The following is a 20,268-nucleotide window of genomic DNA, read 5'->3' on the forward strand; positions in this document are numbered from 1 at the left end:
GGTTAAAGAAAAAAAATACAAGAGAAATCAGTATCTTGAAACAAATGAAAATGAGAGCACAACATATCAAAATTTATGAATGCACCAAAGGCAGTAATGAGAGTAAATTTTACAGCCCTGAATGCTTAAATTTAGAAAAGAAGAAGATCTAAAATCAAATACCTAAGTGCACACATGGAGGAACTAGAAAAAGAACAGCAAATTAATGCCAAAGCAAGCAGAAGGAAAGAAATTTAAAAAAGATTAGAGGAAAAAATAAATGAAATTGAGAATAAAAATACAATAGAGGGAATTAATGAAATAAAAAATTTGTTGTTAGAGAAGATCAATAAAATTGAGAAACCCTTAGCTAGACTGATGAAGAAAAAGAAAGATTATGAAAATAAATAAAATCAGAAATGAAAGGGAGACATTGCTAACTGACCCCACAGAAATAAAATTGTTCTTCAGAGGTTAAATGAACAACTAACTGTGTGCCAACAAATTAGACAACTTAGACGAAATGGACAAATTCCTACAAACACACAATCTACACTGACTCTAGAAGAAATAGAAGACCCCAACAGATCAATTACAACTCAAGAAAGTGAAACCGTCATCAGAAACCTCCCAACAAAGGAAAGCCTTGGACCAGATGGATTCATGGGTGAATTCTACTGATCATTCCAAAAAGAGTTAATAATAATCCTAATCAAACTCTCCCAAAAGACTGAAGAGAAGGGAATGCTATCTAACTCATTCTATGAGGCCAACATTACCTTAGTACCAAATCTAGATAGAGATACTACAAGAAGAGAGAATTACAGATCAAATTTTCTTATGAATATATATGCAAAACCCCTCAACAAAATACTTGCAAATCAGTTCCCCCAACAGCACATTAAAAGATTTATACACCGTGATCAAGTGAGTTATATCCCAGGTAGTCAAGGAAGGTTCAATACAAGAATTAACATAATATACCATATTAAGAAAATGAACAAGAGAAGTCCTCAAATCATCCTGATTAATACAGAAAAGGCATTTTACAAAATCCAGCATCCTTTTTTTTTTTTAAATTTATTTTTTATTTATTTCTCTCTCCTCCCCGCCACCACCTCCCTGCCCCCCCCCCCCCCAGTTGTCTGCTCTCTGTGTCCATTCTCTGTGTGTTCTCTGTGTCTGCTTGTATTCTTCTCAGTTGCACCCGGAATCTGTGTCTTGTTTTGTTGCATCATCTTGCTGTGTCAGCTCTCCATGTGTGCAGCACCATTCCTGGGCAGGCTGCACTTTTTTCATGCTGGGTGGCTCTCCTTGCAGGGCGCACCCCTACGCAGGGGACACCCGTGCATGACATGGCACTTCTTGTGTGCCTCAGCACTGCGTGTGGGCCAGCTCATCACCTGGGTCAGGAGGCCCTAGGTTTGACCCTTGCACCTCCCATGTGGTAGGTGGACGCTCTATCCATTGAGCCAAATCTGCTTCCCTCCAGCATCCTTTCTTGATAAAACACTTCAAAAATTGGACTAAAGGAAACTTCCTCAACATAAAGGGCATATATGAAAAATCCAGATCTACCATCCTACTTAATGGTGAAAGACTGAAAGCTTTCCCTCTAAGGTCTGGAACAGGACAAGGATGTCCACTGTCACAACTGTTATTCAGTATTATTCTAGAGTTTCTAGATAGAGCAGTTAGGCAATAAAAATAAAAATAAAAAGCATCCAAATTGGAAAGGAAGAAGTAAAACTTTCACGATTTGCAGATAACATACTCCTATATAAAAGAATTCCCAAAAACTCTACAGCAAATTTACTAGAGCTACTAAATGAGTTCAGCAAACTGTCGAGATACAAGATCAGCACACAAAAATCTACAATGTTTCTATACATCAGTAATGAGCAATCAGAGGAAGAAATGAATAAAATTTTCATTTACAATAGCATCTAAAAGAATCAAATACTTAGGAATAAATTTCACCAAGGATGTAAAGACTTTGTACACAGAAAACTACAAACTGTTGCTAAAAGAAACCAAAGAAGACCTAAATAAATGGAAGTGGAAGGAAATTCTGTGTTCATGAAATAAAAGACTAAATATTATTAAGATGATAATTATACTTAAATTGATTTACAGATTCTACACAATCCCAATCAAAATTCCAACAGCCTACTTTGCAGAAATGGAAAATCCAACTATCAAGTTTATTTAATGTCCAAATAGCCAAAAACATCTTGAAAAAGAATGAAGTTGTAGGACTCACACTTCCTGACATTAAAGCTTATTACAGTGGTTCAGTGGTCAAAACAGTAAGGATAGATATATACACCAAAGGAATCAAATTGAGAGTTCAGAAATAGACCCTCACGTTATTTGCACACTGATTTTTGACAAGCTTCCCAAGTCCACTTAACTGGGAGAATAGTCCCTTCAAAACATTGTACTGGAAGAACTGGATATCCATATGCAAAGGAATGAAAGAGGAGTCCTATCTCACACCATATGCAAAAACTTACTCAAAATTGATGTAAATACAAGAACTAGAAGAAAATGTAGAGAAACATCTTCAAGATCTTCTGGTAGGCAATTGCTTAGACTTTACACCCATAAACAAGCACTGAAAGAAAAAATAGATAAATGGTACATTCTCAATATTAAAAAGTTCTGTGCTTCAAAGGTTTTTGTCAAGAAAGTGAAAAAACAATCTACTCAATTGGAGAAAATATTTGTAAAGCACATATCTAATAATGGTTTAATATCCAGAATATAAAAATAAATACTACAATTCAACAATAAAAAGGCAAACAATGCATTTTTTAAAATGGGCATAAGTCTTGAATAGACATTTCTTCATAGTGGATATACAGAAAGCCAATGAAAAGATGCCCAGCCTCACTAGATATTAAGGAAATACAAATCAAAACCACAATAATATAGCATTTCACTACTACTAGAATGGTCATTATTAAACAAACAGAAAACTACAAGTGTTTGTAGAATCTGGAGAAATAGGAACAGTCTTTATTTGCTGGTGGGAATGTAAAATGGTGAGTGAATAAGCCAGATACAAAAGTACAAATACTGTATGATTCACTGTTATGTACTAATTATAATATGCAAACTCATAGAATCTAGTTTATAGAGTAGTAGGAGATATAGATTGGGGTTAGAGAATTGGGAGTTGATGCTTAACTTGTACGGATTTTCTGTTTAGGCCGACGGTAAAGGTTTGGAAATAGATGATGGTGAAGTTTGCATATTACTGTGAGTGTAATCAATAGCACTGTACAGTATAGGTGAATGTGGTTACAAGAGGAAACTTTAGGATATATATTACTGGAATAAAAATTAAAAGATAAAACATAGGACTGTACAACACAGTAAACCCTATTGTAGATGACAGACCATGATTAAAAGTACAAGATTGTTCTTTCATGAATCATACCAAATATATTATGCATATTATATATAAGGTGGCAAAAATAGGATGGTGTATTGGATTCTGAGATTTCACTTTTACTTGATTAAATAATGATTAAGGCTTTGATTGGGCCACGTCAGTAGGTCATTGAGTGGGGACTCACAGAAAAACCGCACCACAGAGAAGGGAGGTTGGAGTTTCGATCCTGGAGCCCGGGACTGCAGAGGCCGGGGGAGGAGAGATAAGCTGTTTCCCTGATAGTTTACAGCTGGGCTTGTGGAGCAAGGAGAACTTCTGAGCCTGGAGGGAAACAAGCCCTGGGAGAGAGATGAGACTGGAGGAAGACTGAACCCTCTCAGATGTTGCCTGCCATCTTGCGCCAATATGTGGCAACAGACTTTGGTGAGGAAAGTAAATTTTGCTTTATGGCCTTAGACTGTAAGCTTCTACCCCAAATAAATACCCTTTATAAAACCCCAATAGATTTCTGGTATTTTTCATCAATGCCCCTTTGGCTGACTAATACGGATGTTATATAGGAAACAAAATATACCTAATGTAAATAATGGATGCTAGAACTCTTTTAATATTCTTTCTTCAATTGTAACAAAGTTAACTACTGTTAAAAAATAAGTGCAATTATAAAGTGCCATCAATAATTACAGAGCAGGTGTTAGTGGTAGGGTAGTTTACAGGAATCCTGTATTGTATGCCTGATTGTTTGTAAACTCAACTTCTCTGATAAAAAAGAATATAAAGTAACCAAAACTTAATATTTTATAACTACTTACCTAACACATTTTTAGATAATAGGCATAAATTAGAGTTTAAGCAAGTAATTTCTGGTGTGAATTATTAATATTTCTATCAGTTCCTTTTTAAAGTTGCTAAAGAAACTTTTCTATGAAAGGTAAAAACTTAATTTATATGGAGGGATTTATTCAAAAACATGTTTACATTCTAAAGAAAATCCTAACTTCACTGGGTGATCTAGTGACCTGACTCATCATCCTCGTGAATATAAATATGCCTCTTAATGTCCCTCTTATAATGTAGTGCTTCAAAAAGAACATTATGTTCTAAGTATTATCAGACCACACAAAAACACCTGTTGAAATTTAACAGCCTTCTTTTTTTTTCAAAGCTCAGCTCAACCTGTTTGTTTTTTGCTTTTTGTTTTTTGTTTTAATCACTTTCTGTCTCACCTAAGTGGGCCTAGCTCTAGTAAGCATCCACTTTCTTTTTGACTGTCTGCAGCACATCACTGACAAAGAAAATTTGTAGAGGGTGTAGAGGAGTAGGCTAGTGTGAGGCTTAGAAATTTACTAAAGTGCAGTATCATTAAATGATAATTTATGGAAATTTTGCTCTATGGGGTGTAATCCTATACTACTTACCTCCTCAGAAATCTTTCCTTAAAATTTCCATCATCTTTCTATCCTTTTATAATTTACTTATGTGGGTTTGGGGGTGAATTCTGAGAAGTGAATGGAGTGAAAACAGTGGCTTCCTGAGATAAAATTATAAATTACTTTCAGCCACTTTTATTTATTTATTTATTTCTTCTTAGATTTATTTATTTATTTAATCCCCCCGTCTGTTCTCTGTGTCTTTTTGCTGCGTCTTGTTTCTTTGTCCGCTTCTGTTGTCCCAGCTGCACGGGAAGTGTGGGCGGTGCCATTCTGGGCAGGCTGCACTTTCTTTCGCGCTGGGCGCGGCTCTCCTTACAGGTGCACTCCTTGCACGTGGGGCTCCCGTGTGTGGGGGGACACCCCTGTGTGGCAGGGCACTCCTTGCGCGCATCAGCACTGCGCATCGGCCAGCTGCACACGGGTCAAGGAGGCCCGGGGTTTGAACCGCGGACCTTGCATGTGGTAGACGGATGCCCTAACCACTGGGCCAGGCCCGTTTCCCACTTTTAGCCACTTTTAAAGACACTCTGCTAAGATAATCCACTTTATGTATTTTACTGGTCTTAGAGAATTAAGGAATTTCAAGAGTATTTATCTTCCATAGAATACAGTGCATATGCAACAGTGAAACTGATCGAAACATTATTTAAAGCATAAAGCAATGCGATATTCATATAGATAGTTAAGGAACAACCCACACATCATGCTGGCATGCAGATGTTAAGTACTGTTTTCTCAGTTTGGGAAAGAACATTCTGTTATTTTTGGGTTTCTTTAATTGATCTAATTGAGTCAGATCTGAATGTGCAGATGGTGTAGAAGTAATTTGTTAGTTCCTTCAACTTTGCTTAAGATATATAATATGCTATGTGTTTATTCACACATGAACATATAGGTGTTATACAGGAAAAAAATCTATCACCACAAATACCAGTTAATGAAAGTTCCACATTTAAATAGGGGAATATATATATATCCCTATTACTAGTTGTTCTGAACCTGGTAGTTGCTCTGAGCAGTACTGCATTGATGAGGTTATTATGAATTCTCTTCCAAGAAAAATCTTACAATCTTTATTTAGCAAGTGCTTTTTTTGTATCTGTCACTCTTTGAAAGAATTTGATTGAGTTATATTCTCATGCAGATTAGTTGTGGGCTAATTGACAGAGCTGCAGCTTTATCTTTCAGTCTTTCTGGTCTGTTATCAAGAAATGGCTTTTTATCTCCTTTCTTCTCCCTATCTCAAGCGATGCAGTTTTCTCCACATCTCTGAAAAAAATCACTTCTGAAATCACTCTTAAACAACAAAATGGCACAAAAATATTCAGTATCTGGGAGAGTACAGAAATTGACATTCATGATACTCATGCATTGAGGGCACATCCTTTGCTAGTTCATTCAAGTGTTACTTGGGGTAACTTGTGAGTTTAATTTCTCAAGGTAAAATACAAATAAGGAAAACAAGTAGTGTGATTTTTAGCTATACTACTCATATTATATTACAGATAGGCTGTGCACTTGGGGTAAATGATATTTGTTTTTACCATAGTTGTGAAAAAAAAGCCTTGTTTATATAATTTTTATTTAATCAGCAAATATCTATCAAGTACCTACAGGCATTTGGGATAAGGTGAACCAAATAGTGTTCTCTGCCTATAAAACTTTGATTTTAGCATGAGGAAATAGATAGTAAACCTGGCAAATTAAAAAATCATAATTGAGAAAGTAAGATTTGAGGGATGATTTGAAGAAGGTTCATAATCTCCACTGGTATCTGGTGATGCTGCTTTCTAGGCAGAGATTGTTGCTAGGGCATTGGTGCTAAGGTCGGAGCAAGCAAGGAAGCCAGCTTGGCTGGATATGTGTGAGCAAAGGGCTGGCATAAGTAGAGGAGGCCAGATTAGTAATGGGCACCAGATTCCCGGCCTAATCCTGAGCAAAATGGGGAATTAGGGTGGGATTCTGGGGAAAGTCATAGAGGCCAATTAGGAAATTTTTGTAGTAATTCACGTGAGAAATGATGGTGACTTCACCAGGTTGGTACTAGTGGAGATAGTGAGGCGTGTTTGGATTCTGAAGATATCCTGGTTGTAGATCCTAAAGGATATCCTGATGGAGTGCCTGAACAACTGGGAGGAAGGAATTACATAAACAGAGAAGGGGAATGCTGCTTTTAGTTAAACCCACTTATCTGTATTTCCTCATTTAAAACACCATATGATTCTTTTTTCCAACTAAGAAATAAATGCAAAATATCATTAATTATATACATTTTTTACTTGCAGATAAGCAGCAGTTGTTTTTTCTTTGCTAAATACTTCTAGGTAAGTTTGTTTCCTTTTAGAGGAAGAGATTTTTTTTTCTTTCTAAATAACCACTGTTTTCACTTCTAACCAGAATCTGTAAGTTGCAAATTAAAAAAAAAACAACGAAGATAGGAAGAATGGAATATGTGCATTAAACCAATAGTTGGAATTCAGTAAAGGAACTGCAACACTAAAAGAATATATAGGTGCCAGGATAGAGTGGGATAAAGTAACTCTTTCTGGGGTCTTTGGCCGATGATCATGGAAAACGGTTGTTGGCTAACGTTTCTTTTTCCTCTCTGTTTCTCCTATTTTGTTCATTGAACTTCTTGTACTGTGTTCAGTGAATCTTTCTTAATTGATTAATTGTTTCTAAGGTTTCCACAGACTCAAAATACCTTAAAAGAAGGGTAATGAAATCACTTCAGGTTTAAATTATTTTCTAAAGTATCGTGATTCACAGTCTTCATGTCTACTTTTGGAAGAGATGGTGAGGGAAGAGAAGTGGAATATTAAATGAATATTAAATTCATCTTGTATAACATTTTCTAGAGATTTGAATACACAAGAGCTTCGTTTACAAATATAAGTTGATAACGTTGTTATGAATTTACATATCATTATATTTACAAATATAAGTTGATAATGTTGTTATGAATAAAATAAAAATAAATTTAAACTATTTAATTTGTAGAATCTTTGTTATTTTGCATTTCCTCAATGAGAACTAAAATTACAGTTATTCTCATGAAATATTATATAACCCAAAATTAGGTCCAATAAATTTTAATGCAGGGAGCTACTTATCCAGGAAATGAAAAAATATAAAACTAAAGAATTTAAAAATTGGGAAAATAGTCCTAAAAGGAGAATAAAAATGCTGGAGGGAGAGAGGGGATAAAATAGATCTAGAAAGGTAAGTAGAGAGTTAAGGGAGGTAATGGTATTAGAGATGACACATATGAAAGTCTGGGGTAGATGAATAGGAGGAACTAGAAACAAGATTGATGGAAGGAGAGATGATTCGTAAGAGAGTGTGCATTATGGATGGTAAAATACTGACAAGAGAACTCACTGAGTAAAAGCTGAGGTGGTAAAAGTGAATGGAAGGAAAAGTAAAGCTTTGTTATTATAATATCAACTTTAATGTTTCTGAAACTTTCTGAAAATATTAGGTTTAAAGAATCAATATTCTGTGGAAATATTTTCAGTTTGATATAAATTGTGGGTCTAAATGGTTGAATTTTATTATTGGTTAATATATGTATGAAAATGAATTATTTTCAATTTATATTGCATTTCTCTGTGAAGAATCTGAAAATCTTTATTAGGAATCTCAGAAGGTAAAATTCACTTTCTCTGCCTGCCCTCCCCAACTATACTTAATGCTAGAAGACAATTCTATAAATGAACACTGCACAAGTGGTTAAATACTGCTACCACTTATTTCTTCACCCCCATTTAAACCTGAAATTTGGTACACAAATAAAAACAAAGTACTTTTGCATCTCTCCCTAATCTTCAAACACTTGCCTTTTTCAATTTTGTATAAATTTATTTGGAATCACTTAAATATTACTCTTAGAGATATAATATTAACATAATATTGACATCTAGATTAAATGAATTTTGGCAAAAATAGTCTGTGGTGTATCCTCTTTTCTATTTATTATATTTTTGAATGACCTGATATGTATATTGAGAGGTTAAGTGAGAAATTAAAGCAAGCAAAGTTTGATTTAAACTCAATGTCTAGCCAACTACTTAGGTCATGGAGCACATTATTCTTCTTAAATTTCTACAGAAACTGCTACTTCCTCTCCCATTGTACCTTTGGGAGAAGCATTCTCTTTTTAGTAAGGATTAAGAGTTGTTATTGAAATTGAAAAGTAGTTACAGAATAGGCCTATTAAACTATAACCCCTTTTATCAGTATACATTTTATGGTAAAGGCTGAGCAGTAGACTTAACAGTAATTCATACAATGAATTCTCTTATTTTAGAATACTGTTATTTATAGGAGAACATGGTTATAATAAGTTCCTGAATCTGTCAATTTCAAATGTATTGTCCAGAAATGCCTTGGAATGTAGGTTGCATTTGTGTTCAGTTCTGTAAGGCAATAATCAGCTAAATAACATAATCCTCCTTACAGAGTAAATTCTTATTTGACCTCAAGCTTTGTGCAGTCACATAGCAACAGAATTAAAGAATAACTTCTTCCATAGCAGGCCTATCACTAGACGATTTTATGACTTTGTCTTGAAAGAGTGTTGTTTTATGCATAATGTATTAGTAACTAGGGTTTAAAATAAAGTGATTGTAAGCAAGTGGAGATTTTCAAATCATCTGATTAATGATGACTCATGATTTTGCTAAAGCTAGAAGGATTAAATGGAAGCACTGCCTGGCGCAGTGTTGATGTATTTTTGTCTGCATGATGCTTCATGCTTGACAGATGTACATTGGTTGAGCAAAAGGTAAAACAATAAAAATGTGTTAAATATTACTTGTTACACTAAAACATTTATTTTTTGCTTTTGATGCATATGCATTGTATTTGTTAAAACTTTTTTGTAGGAATTGTAGAAATGAAACTTACATATTTCAGGTTTTGCAGGATTGTTAACTTTTGCTAAATCCTTAATGTGTTTTAACAGCTTAAATTTTTAGAATTTGATTGCAACGTTGTCTTTAAACTATATGTTTAGCTTATGTAATTGTACTAATGAAACATTTTTGTTTACTTAGCAATATCCATGATTTATAAAGTTTTTAAAAAGATGGGGATATTTTTTGAGATTATTGAGCTGAAAATGTCATGTACACTCTTTTTATTTAGAAAATGACAACTTTTAAATGATCTCTACTAAGTAAGATTATGTGTAAGATATTTTCTTATAGGTAATATTTAATAGTAATATTACATTTGATTTCACAGAAATTAGTAATCCTCACCTTATATCATTATGATTCTTAAGAAATGTATATATTTTCATTTGAGTTAAAAATTATGAATTAAAAGCTTAAGTTTCCATATAATCTTTCACTGTCTTTATAAATGGTTTCAAATGTTCACTAGATTATATTTTCTGAGATCATTATTTTATGGTATATATGTTCAGTATTGTAGATGGTATAATAAAACCACATTAGATGGTAAAGGTAGTAAATATTCAAATGGAAACCACTGTAAATACATGATGAATGAGTACATAGTATGTGAATTGAAAATATATCTTTGGGAAATTGGGAAAAGTGCCTTTAATTGGAAAAGAAGCTTTTTATTTGGAGTTTTCCCATCAGTCAGTATGATTTTTGGACCTGGAATTTCAAGGAGATTAATTGATAGAGTTTCTTGGTCAAGTTATGGTGTCTAGTCAGAATAAGATTTATAAATGGAATATCTTGTGTGAATAATATAGCTTGAATGTATAGAAATAGATTGAATAGTTAATTCATATGACAAAAATGAATAACAATAAATAGATGTGAGTAAGACAAATTTAGGGTGTTTAAATTTTCATTTTCAATAACATGGTTCCAGTTAAGAACCACTATAATTATATGGAAGAGAAAATAACTGTAACAACCTAGGTTTCAATAAAAGAAGATGCATAGATATTAGGTAACTGAAAAGTAAATATAAATACATTCAAATTAAGTCAGTGTACAATATCATGAATATATTTTAGTAAACAACTATAGAAATGATCCCTGAAAGTATAGTCTTATGAATATATTTTATTCTAAAAAAAGATATAATTTTGGATTCTGTCTCTTAATTTTTTAGGGCTTTGGATGGATTAAATGAAGTATAACATCCTAGTTAATTTCTCCATTCCTCTGGATTATAATTTATGTTATACACTTTTTTAAAAAATTTATGCTTTATACACTGTTGTGTACTTATGAGTTATACACTTGTTTTATTTCCTCCAATTTCACCATAATTTGTATCTTGAATTATTTTTTCATATAATAAACTTATTTTTAAAGAAGCTTTAGATTATAGAAAAATAACATCAAAAGTATAGGGGATTCCCAAATCCCCCAACCTCTCTCTCTGCCTAATTTCCCCCTATTAATAACATCTTGCATTAGTGTGGTACATTTGTTACAATTGATGAACAAATAGTCAAGCATTGCTAATCGCTAAGGTCTATAGTTTATTTTACGGTTTACACTTTGCATGGTAATTTTATACATTTTGACAAAATGTCTAATGGACTTTCTGCATCATTGGAATATCATGCAGAACAATTTTAATGTCCTATGTTCCAGCAGTTCTTCCCTCTCTCTCCCCTCAGAACCTCTGGTAACCACTATCTTTATATCAGTGTTATTAATCTTTTGTTACTACAGTAATAAGTCTACTTTGGTCCATGGTTGCATTCCCCCCCCTTCTGTTTGTTCTTTCCTCAGTTTTGGGGATTTTTGGAACAGTAATGCCCACTTTGCTTAAGATTTAGAGAGGGCTTAGATCTTATGGGGCAGATAGAAGAAACTGTTTTGCTTGCAGCTGTAGATACTCTTTGCTTTTTGGGATGGGTTAGTCCATCATCATCTTTTTTGTTAGTTTTCCTGGGAAAGTCTAATGACCTGGAGAGGAGATGTTGCACCTCTTGTTCAGATTCAGGGCTCAATTGGCATATGACCAGACTGAAGGCTTGAGTCTCTGGGACATTTATTTAATGAGTATATTGTTAGTTATAGATTCAATAAAAGGGACAGAAGAATCATATGTAGGGAAATTATAGATTAGTCTAACTCTGATACATTGGGGATATAGGTTATAATATATATGAAGGTAAGGCCCACCAATGGGTTGCTGATTCATAGGGTTGTTTGCCTTGCACCCATAGTGTCCAGATGGCTTTGTTTACTGTGACAATTAGTGAGATCTGCCTGAGATGTGTATAAGCGTATCCTCTGGAAAGAGCTCCTGACTCACTTTGAAATCTCTTAGCTATAAAAACTCTTTTATATTTATTATTTCCCCCTTTGGGTCAAGGTCTTTTTTTTCCAAATGCTTTTCTGGTTGATGCTTGTTATAATCCCTTGGTGCCAGGGAGGCTTATCTCTGGGAGTCATATCCCACACCAGAGGGAAGATTGTGAGTTTATTTGCTGACTTTGGCTTAGCGAGAGGCCACATTTGAGTAATACAGAGGTTTTCATGAGGTAATTCTTAGGCAATAGTTATTATTAGGCTAAGTTCCAATTTTACAAGAATAAGGTTTATATGTGCAAGCATTAATATAGAAGGTTTGGTGTCTTCAATCTGCTTTCTATTATTTGGCTCTGCATATGTACTCTAGAGAAACTTGCCACCTTATTTGAGAACTTAGAAAGACCCCCGCTCAGGATGGGAGTTTAATATTTTCTTGGCTATTGTGTAGGTTTCTACTCGCTAAGATAACACCCTATGACAAAATGACACATTCATATTTCATTCCCCAGGTGCACTCCTCCCCAACCCTGCTTACATCCTCCCACCATTGTAGTTTCAACCACAGATCTACAAATTCCCGGAGTTTACTTGTTCCTTCCTTCAGTCCTCCCCCCAGCTTCATGGATAGCCCAACCCACCCTTCCAACTCCCCTCACACACTCCAGCATGTTGACCCCACTCACATCACTGCACCACCATCACCCCTGACTGCTGCCAAACCACCCCCATCCACTTCATCATACAATCTTCCCAGATTAAGCATTGGCTCACCACACTCTACTCTCTTTTTATCTCTGGGTAACCTATCTTCCAGACTCTACCTCTGTGAGTCTGCTCAATATCCTTAGTTAATATCAATGAGATCATGCAATATTTGTCCTTTAGTGACTAGCTTACTTCACTCAACAGCAGGTCTTTGAGATTCATCCATGTTGTTGCATGTGTTAATACTTCATTCCTTCTTACTGCTGAGTAATATTCCATTGTATATATGTACCACATGTTGTTTATCCAGTCATCCATTGATGGATACTTGGGTTGCTTCCAACTTTTGGCAATTATGAATAATGTCATGATGAACATTGGTATGCATATATCTGTTCATGTCTCTGCTTTGAATTTTTATGGTATATTCTTTAGTATTAGGATTGCATATGGCAATTCTATACTTAGCTTCCTGAAAAATCATCAAACTCTCCTTTACAGTGGCTGCACTATTCTATGTTTCCACCAGTACTGGATCAGTATTCCTCCACATCCTCTCCATTGCTTCTGTTTCTTTGTTTTTTAATAGTAGCCAGTCTAATAGGTGTAAGATGCTGTTTCTAGTTTTGATTTGCATATCCCTCATGGCTAGGGATGTTGAGCATTTTTTCATGTGCTTTTTAGCCATTTGTATTTCCTCTTTGGAAAAGTGTCTATTAAAATCTATTGCCCATTTTTAAATGGATTGTTTTTGTTTTTGTTTTTTATTTTTGAGATGTAAGATTTCTTTATATATGTTAGATATTAGACCCTTACTGGATAAGTGATTCTCAAACATTTTCTCCCATTGAGTAGGCTGCCTTTTCACTTTCTTGACAAACTCCTTTGAAGCACAAAAGTTTTCAATTTTGAGGAAGTCCCATTTATCTATTTTTTCTTTCATTGCTTGCAATTTGCCTGTAAAATTCATGAAACCATTCCCTAACACAAGGTTTGTAGATGTTTTCCTCCATTACCTTCTAGGAGTTTTATGGTCTTGATTCTTGTATTTAGGTCTTTCATCAATCCTGAGTTAATTTTTGTTTAGGGCATGAGATGGTGATCATTCATTCTTTTGGATATGGATTTCCAGTTCTCCCAGCACCATTTGTTAAAGAGATTATTCTTTCCCAGTTAAGTGGGCTTGGTGGCCTTGTTGAAATCAGTTGACCATATATATGTGGGTCTGTGCAAATGAACTCTCAATTAGATTCCATTGGTCAGTGTGTTTATCCTTGTACCAATACCATGCAAGTTTGACCATGTTAGTTTTGTTGTATGCATTGTTGGACTCGTTTAGCAAATGTTTTGTTGTGGATTTTTGCATCTAAGTTCACTAGAGAGATATGTCTTGTGTGTAGTTTTCTTGTAGTGTCTTTATGTAGCTTTGGTATTAGGGCAATGTTGGCATCATAGAATGAGCTTTAATATTAGGGCAATGTTGGCATCATAGAATGAGGTAGGTAATGTTACTTCTTCCTCATTATTTTTGAGGAGTTTCAGCCAGATTGGAATTAATTTTTTTCTGAATTGTTTGGCAGAATTCACCTTTGAAGCCATCTGGTCCTGGGCTTTTCTTGGTTGGGAGGTTTTTGATGACTAATTCAATCTCACTACTTGTGAGTGGGCTGTTGAGTTCTTTTATTTCTTCTTTCATAAATGTAGGTTGCTCTTCATCTAGAAACTTGTCCATTTCATTCTAAATAGTGCATTTTTTTTTGGCATACAATTTTTGAAAGTATCCTCCTTTTTTTTTTTTTAAAAGATTTATTTATTTAATTTCCCCCCCTCACCTGGTTGTCTGTTCTTGGTGTCTATTTGTTGCGTCTTGTTTCTTTGTCTGCTTTTGTTTCTTTGTCCGCTTCTGTTGTCGTCAGCGGCACAGGAAGTGTGGGCGGCGCCATTCCTGGGCAGGCTGCACTTTCTTTTCACGCTGGGCGGCTTTCCTCACGGGCGCACTCCTTGCGCGTGGGGGCTCCCCCACGCGGGGGACACCCTTGCGTGGCACTGCACTCCTTGCGCGCATCAGCACTGCGCATGGCCAGCTCCACACGAGTCAAGGAGGCCCGGGGTTTGAACCGCGGACCTCCCATATGGTAGACGGACGCCCTAACCACTGGGCCAAAGTCCGTTTCCCTCAAAGTATCCTCTTATGATACTCTTTATTTCTGTTGGGTCAGTTGTGATATCCCCTTCCTCATTTCTGATTTTATTTATTTGCATCTTCTCTTTTTTTTCTTTGTAAGTTTAGCTAAAGTTTTGTCAATTTTATTAATCTTCTCAAAGAACCAGTATTATGTTCTGTTAATTCTCTCTAATGTTTTAAATTCTCAATTTCATTTATATCTGTTATAATCTTTTATTTTGTTTCTTCTGCTTAATTTGGGATTAGTTTGTTCTTTTTCTAGTTCCTCCTGTTGTGCAGTTAGGTCTTTGATTTTAGCTTTTTCTTCTTTTTTAATGTTGGCATTTAGGGCTATGAATTTCCCTCTGAGTGCTGATTCAACCACTTCCATAAATTTTGGTATGCTATGATCTCATTTTCATTTGCTTCAAGGTGGTTGCTGATTTCTCTGGCAATTTCCTCTTTGACCCACAAATTGTTTAAGAATTTGTTATTTAACTTCTATATATTTGTGCTATTCCAGTTCTTTGTCCTTTATTGACTTCTAATTTCATTCCACTGTGGCCAGTGAAAGAGCTTTTTATAATTTCATAATTTCCAAATTTGTTGAGAATTCCTCTGACCTAACATGTGGTCTCTTCCCAAGAATGATCCATGGTGCTCAAGAAGAATGTATATCCTATTGTTTTTGGATGTAATGTTTTGAATTTAAGTAAAACTAGAACAGTGATGATGATTTTAAAAGTGTGATATATATTATCACTGTTCTCTAACATGGAATTTGTTTTTTTTAAATACACTTAAGGTATCATATCTTATAATATATTAAAGCTATGCTAGAAGGAAGGCAAGGTTTTATTCTAAAAATAATAATGTGTTCTTGCCAAGCAATGAAAAATCTGTCTCTTCGTACTGAATTCTACAATAGGAAGTAGATATTCTCATTTATCAATCAAACACATTATAATTCCTATGTCAGAAAGACTCACTATATTCATTTTATACCTTATTTACTTTTTAATATCATATTAAGTTCTCTGGGTAGTAGTGAAGTTACTTTTTAAAAAATAACTTCTGTCCTTTAATACCCAGATAGTTGTTAAATATATTACTGGAAATCCTTAATTTACAAAGACGTTTTCTTCCAAAAATTAACTTGTAAAGTGATTGATACTTAAAATGCATGTTCTCAAAGAAGTCATTTTATATAATAGTTGGATTCTGAAAGCCAAAGACAAGTCAAATGAACATAAAGTAGAGCTAAATTACACACTGCTGATAAAAATAGTTTGTCTCACTTAAGGTGCTGTTACTGATATGGGAAGCAGGAAGGGAAAAAAAGAACTCGACTATTTTAACAAGTCATTGGGTTTGAGGAAAGAAGAAAAGAACAAGCCATAAAAAATGGAGATAACCTAAGGGAGAATTAATTAATTGTTCAATTCATTCAGTCAACAGATGCTTATTGAGTACCTACTATGTGCCAAACTCTTTAGATCCAGGCTCCCTGTTCTCATGAAACTGGATATTCTAAAGGGTAATATTGCTCACCTAGGGAGGAGGTAATCAGTGGAATAGAGAGCCACTGTGGTTGAACTGCCTCTCAAATATCCTGTTTTCTCTGTAAATGTCCTGAAAATTTTTTTTTTTATTTAACTCCCCCCCCCCCCCCCCCACCTCCCCCGGCCTCCATTCTCTGTGTCTGCCCTCTCTGTCTTGTTTCTTTGTCTGCTTCTGTTGTCGCCAGCAGCATGGGAAGTCTGGGCGGCGCCATTCCTGGGCAGGCCGCACTCTCCCACGCGCTGGGTGGCTCTCCCCACACGGGTGCACTCCCTGCACGTGGGGCTCCCCCTCGCCCCCAGTGCGCATCAGCACTGCGAATAGGCCAGCCCCACACCAGCCCCACACCGGTCAAGGAGGCCCGGGGTCTGAACCGCGGACCTCCCATGTGGTAGACAGACGCCCCAACCACTGGGCCAAGTCCACCTCCCCTGAAATTTTTTATTTCACTTTCATGTATGACCTTAAGTTCCACATTTTAGAGATTAATTTGTATTAACAAACATTTTGTTAAGGCAACCAAGTATCTATGAGAGTGTTATGAAACTAGTAAACATTCACTCTGATGTTTTTGGCATGGGTTTAATGGCGAAATGGAATTTTCATTAGTTTAGAAGGAAAATAGTGAACAATGTAATCTTTTGGAAGGGAGCAGGTATTAGTCAGCCAGAGGAGTGCTGATGCAAAATACCAGAAATTAGTTGATATTTATAAAGGATATTTATTTGGAGTAGGAGCTTACAGATACCAGGCCATAACGCATAAGTTAACTTCCCTCACCAAAGTCTACTTTCACGTGTTGGAGCAAGGTGGCTGCTGACATCTGCGAGGGTTCAGGCTTCCTGGGTTCCTCCCTTCTAGGGTCTTCCTTCTCTTTGGGTCCAGGGTTCCTTTCTTCCCAAGGCTTGCTTCTTCCTGGGCTCAGTGTTCCTCTCTTCCTGGGGCTGGCTTCTCTTTCCTCTGTGATCTTACTTCCTGGAGCTCCAGCTTAAGGCTTCAGCATTAAACTTCAACATCAGAGCTCCAACATGGAAAACCCTCATCTCTGTCCTTTGCCATGTCTTTTATCTGTGAGTCCCCACTCACCAAAGAGTGGGGACTAAAGGCCCTATTGGCAGAAGAGGTTTACATAATTACTTAATCAAGTAAACCTGTGAATCCAATATAATCTAATATGCCCAGAGGAAAAGATCCGTTTACAAACATAATCCATTATTTCTTTTTAGAATTCATCACTAACATCAAACTGCTACTGAGGAATTTATACATATATATATATATATATTTTTCAGGGGGTTTGCGAGTAGAGACTCCTCAGACACCTTTATTGTTTTTTTTCTTTTTTTGGTCTTTATTTATTTTTTTAATATTACATTAAAAAATATGAGGTCCCCATATACCCCTCACCTCCCTCACCCCACTCCTCCCCCCATAGCAACAATCTCCTCCATCATCATGAGACATTCATTGCATTTGGTGAATACATCTCTGAGCACCGCTGCACCTCATTGTCAATGGTCCATATCATAGCCCACACTCTCCCATGTTCCACCCAGTGGGCCATGGGAGGACATTCGGTGTCCGGTAACTGTCCCTGCAGCATCACCCAGGACAACTCTAAGTCCCGAAAACACCTCCACATCTCATCTCTTCCTCCCATTCCCCACCCCTAGCAGCCACCATGGCCACTTTCTCCACACCAATGCCACATTTTCTTCAATTACTAATCACAATAGTTCATGAATAGAATATCAGTAAGTTCACTCTAATTCATATTCTATTCCTCCATGAGGGATTTATATTTTATATAAACAGTGTTGAGTAGAAAAATAGTGAAAATAATAGCAACTTAATGAGGATATTAAGAAAATTTCCAGTGAAGTTATATATTTTATATAATTTGGCCTTTACTAGGTGTAAATACATTTTTTCCAGTCTTAGCACACATGTACCTTTTTCAGAAAGACCTTTCTTGTTGAAAATAGACCTCCTCAGCTCTTTTTTATCATTTATCTCTTAATTTTTCATAGTATTTAACACTGACATTATCTTACTTTATTTTTTGTATGCTTACTCTTTACTCTACTAGAAATTAGATTTCTAATTTCTAAGAGCATGGATCTTATGTTTTTTTTTTTCTCTGTTATTTTCCTAGCAACTAGAATCATTTCTAGCACGTTGTAAGGCCTAAATAAATATTTGTTGAGTTAATGAATAAATACTGGAGCTACAAACACATATTAGACACTATCATTTCTGGCTCAAAACTTAAAGCTTGATGGAGGGGACAGAACACAGATTAGGTGATTGCAAGTAGGAAGAGCACTGTTACGCAAGGGGAAATATTAAGGCATGAAAGAGAGCTCCTAGCTGACGGGCTGGTCTTATTGATGAGGTAATATTGCTTTCATTGAACAAATCACATATTACTTCTTGTTTTATGTCTCCAAATATGTATATATATAATTTCTTATTAAGTCCAAATTGAATTTTAGGAAAATTAGAATTAATTTCATTAGCCAATTCCTAATGAAATTTTAAAAACTGTTTTCTTATGTACCATATAAATTTGAAGATCACTAGAATCTTACTCTTGGAACAGCACCAATTTCTTGTTACTAAATTAAGTTTATAAATAGCTTATTTTTTTTGAGACAAACATTAATTAACTTAGATTGGAAAAATTACTATTTATATTTAACATACTGATATATTTGAACTCTTAACATAAAGCCTGCATCTAATGGAGGGTAAATTGTCAGTTTGAGAAGGAACTGATTTAATTACTTAATTCTTTAAGAGTTCCCTCCAGAAATTCTCATTTATTTGTCAGTATTTTTTTTAGTAATTGAAGTAACTAGATGTAATTAGCCAATTAATGAGATGTACGTTGAAAATGAGCACTAGCTGTCAGCAAATTACATTTTGACAGTAGTATGCTTATTATTTTTTGCTATGTTTTAAGTCAAGGCATGCCTTGATGAAATGGTATCAATATTATGAGATCATAGTCTCTAAGAAATGGAAGGGGTCTTTAGAAGCATTCAGCTTCTTAAGATAAAGGATAATGTCTTATTTATTTCTGTATTCCTATCCTGTTATAGGGTGGGGAATATAGTTCTTACTCAATAAATGTTTGTTTTGTTTTGTTTTGTTTTTTAAGATTTATTTATTTATTTAATTCCCCTCCCCCCCCATTGTCTGTTCTCTGTGTCTATTTGCTGCGTCTTGTTTCTTTGTCCGCTTCTGTTGTCCACTTTCTTTGGCGCTGGGTGGCTCTCCTTAAGGGGCGCACTCCTTGCGCGTGGGGCTCCCCTACGCGGGGGACACCCTTGTGTGGCAGGGCACTCCTTGCGCGCATCAGCACTGTGCATGGGCCAGCTCCACATGGGTCAAGGAGGCCTGGGGTTTGAACCGTGGGCCTTCCATGTGATAGATGGACACCCTAACCACTGGGCCAAGTCCGTTTCCCTAAATGTTTGTTAAAATAATGTATGATTAATGTATATAATCAATGTCTCTCTCTTTAAAGCACAGACTCCCAAAGACGAGATGACTTATGTAGGTTCAAACAACTGGTTAATAGCAAAAATTGGACTAAGAAACATAGGTCTCTTTAACTTTAGTGTTCTTTCATAACATATTGCCACCATGCTAAAGTATTTATTTCTGTAGTCATATGCCTAAAAATAATGACTAAAGTAAAATGAATGATGCATAATGAACACATAAGATGTTGTGTGGTTTAATACTAAAATATTTATTTTG

General features: G+C 35.5%; 1 protein-coding gene and 1 pseudogene across 50 annotated transcripts in view; one reads left to right on the forward strand and one right to left on the reverse strand.

The window, feature by feature from the left end:
* The window catches only part of RIMS2 (regulating synaptic membrane exocytosis 2), a 734,990-nt gene that overhangs the window by 334,180 nt on the left and 380,542 nt on the right, over positions 1–20,268 (forward strand). The window lies entirely within an intron of this gene.
* Positions 10,778–10,851, reverse strand: LOC111763914 (small nucleolar RNA U3; annotated as a pseudogene).

Source organism: Dasypus novemcinctus, chromosome 14 (genome assembly GCF_030445035.2).
Source record: "Dasypus novemcinctus isolate mDasNov1 chromosome 14, mDasNov1.1.hap2, whole genome shotgun sequence".
NCBI lineage: Eukaryota > Metazoa > Chordata > Mammalia > Cingulata > Dasypodidae > Dasypus > Dasypus novemcinctus.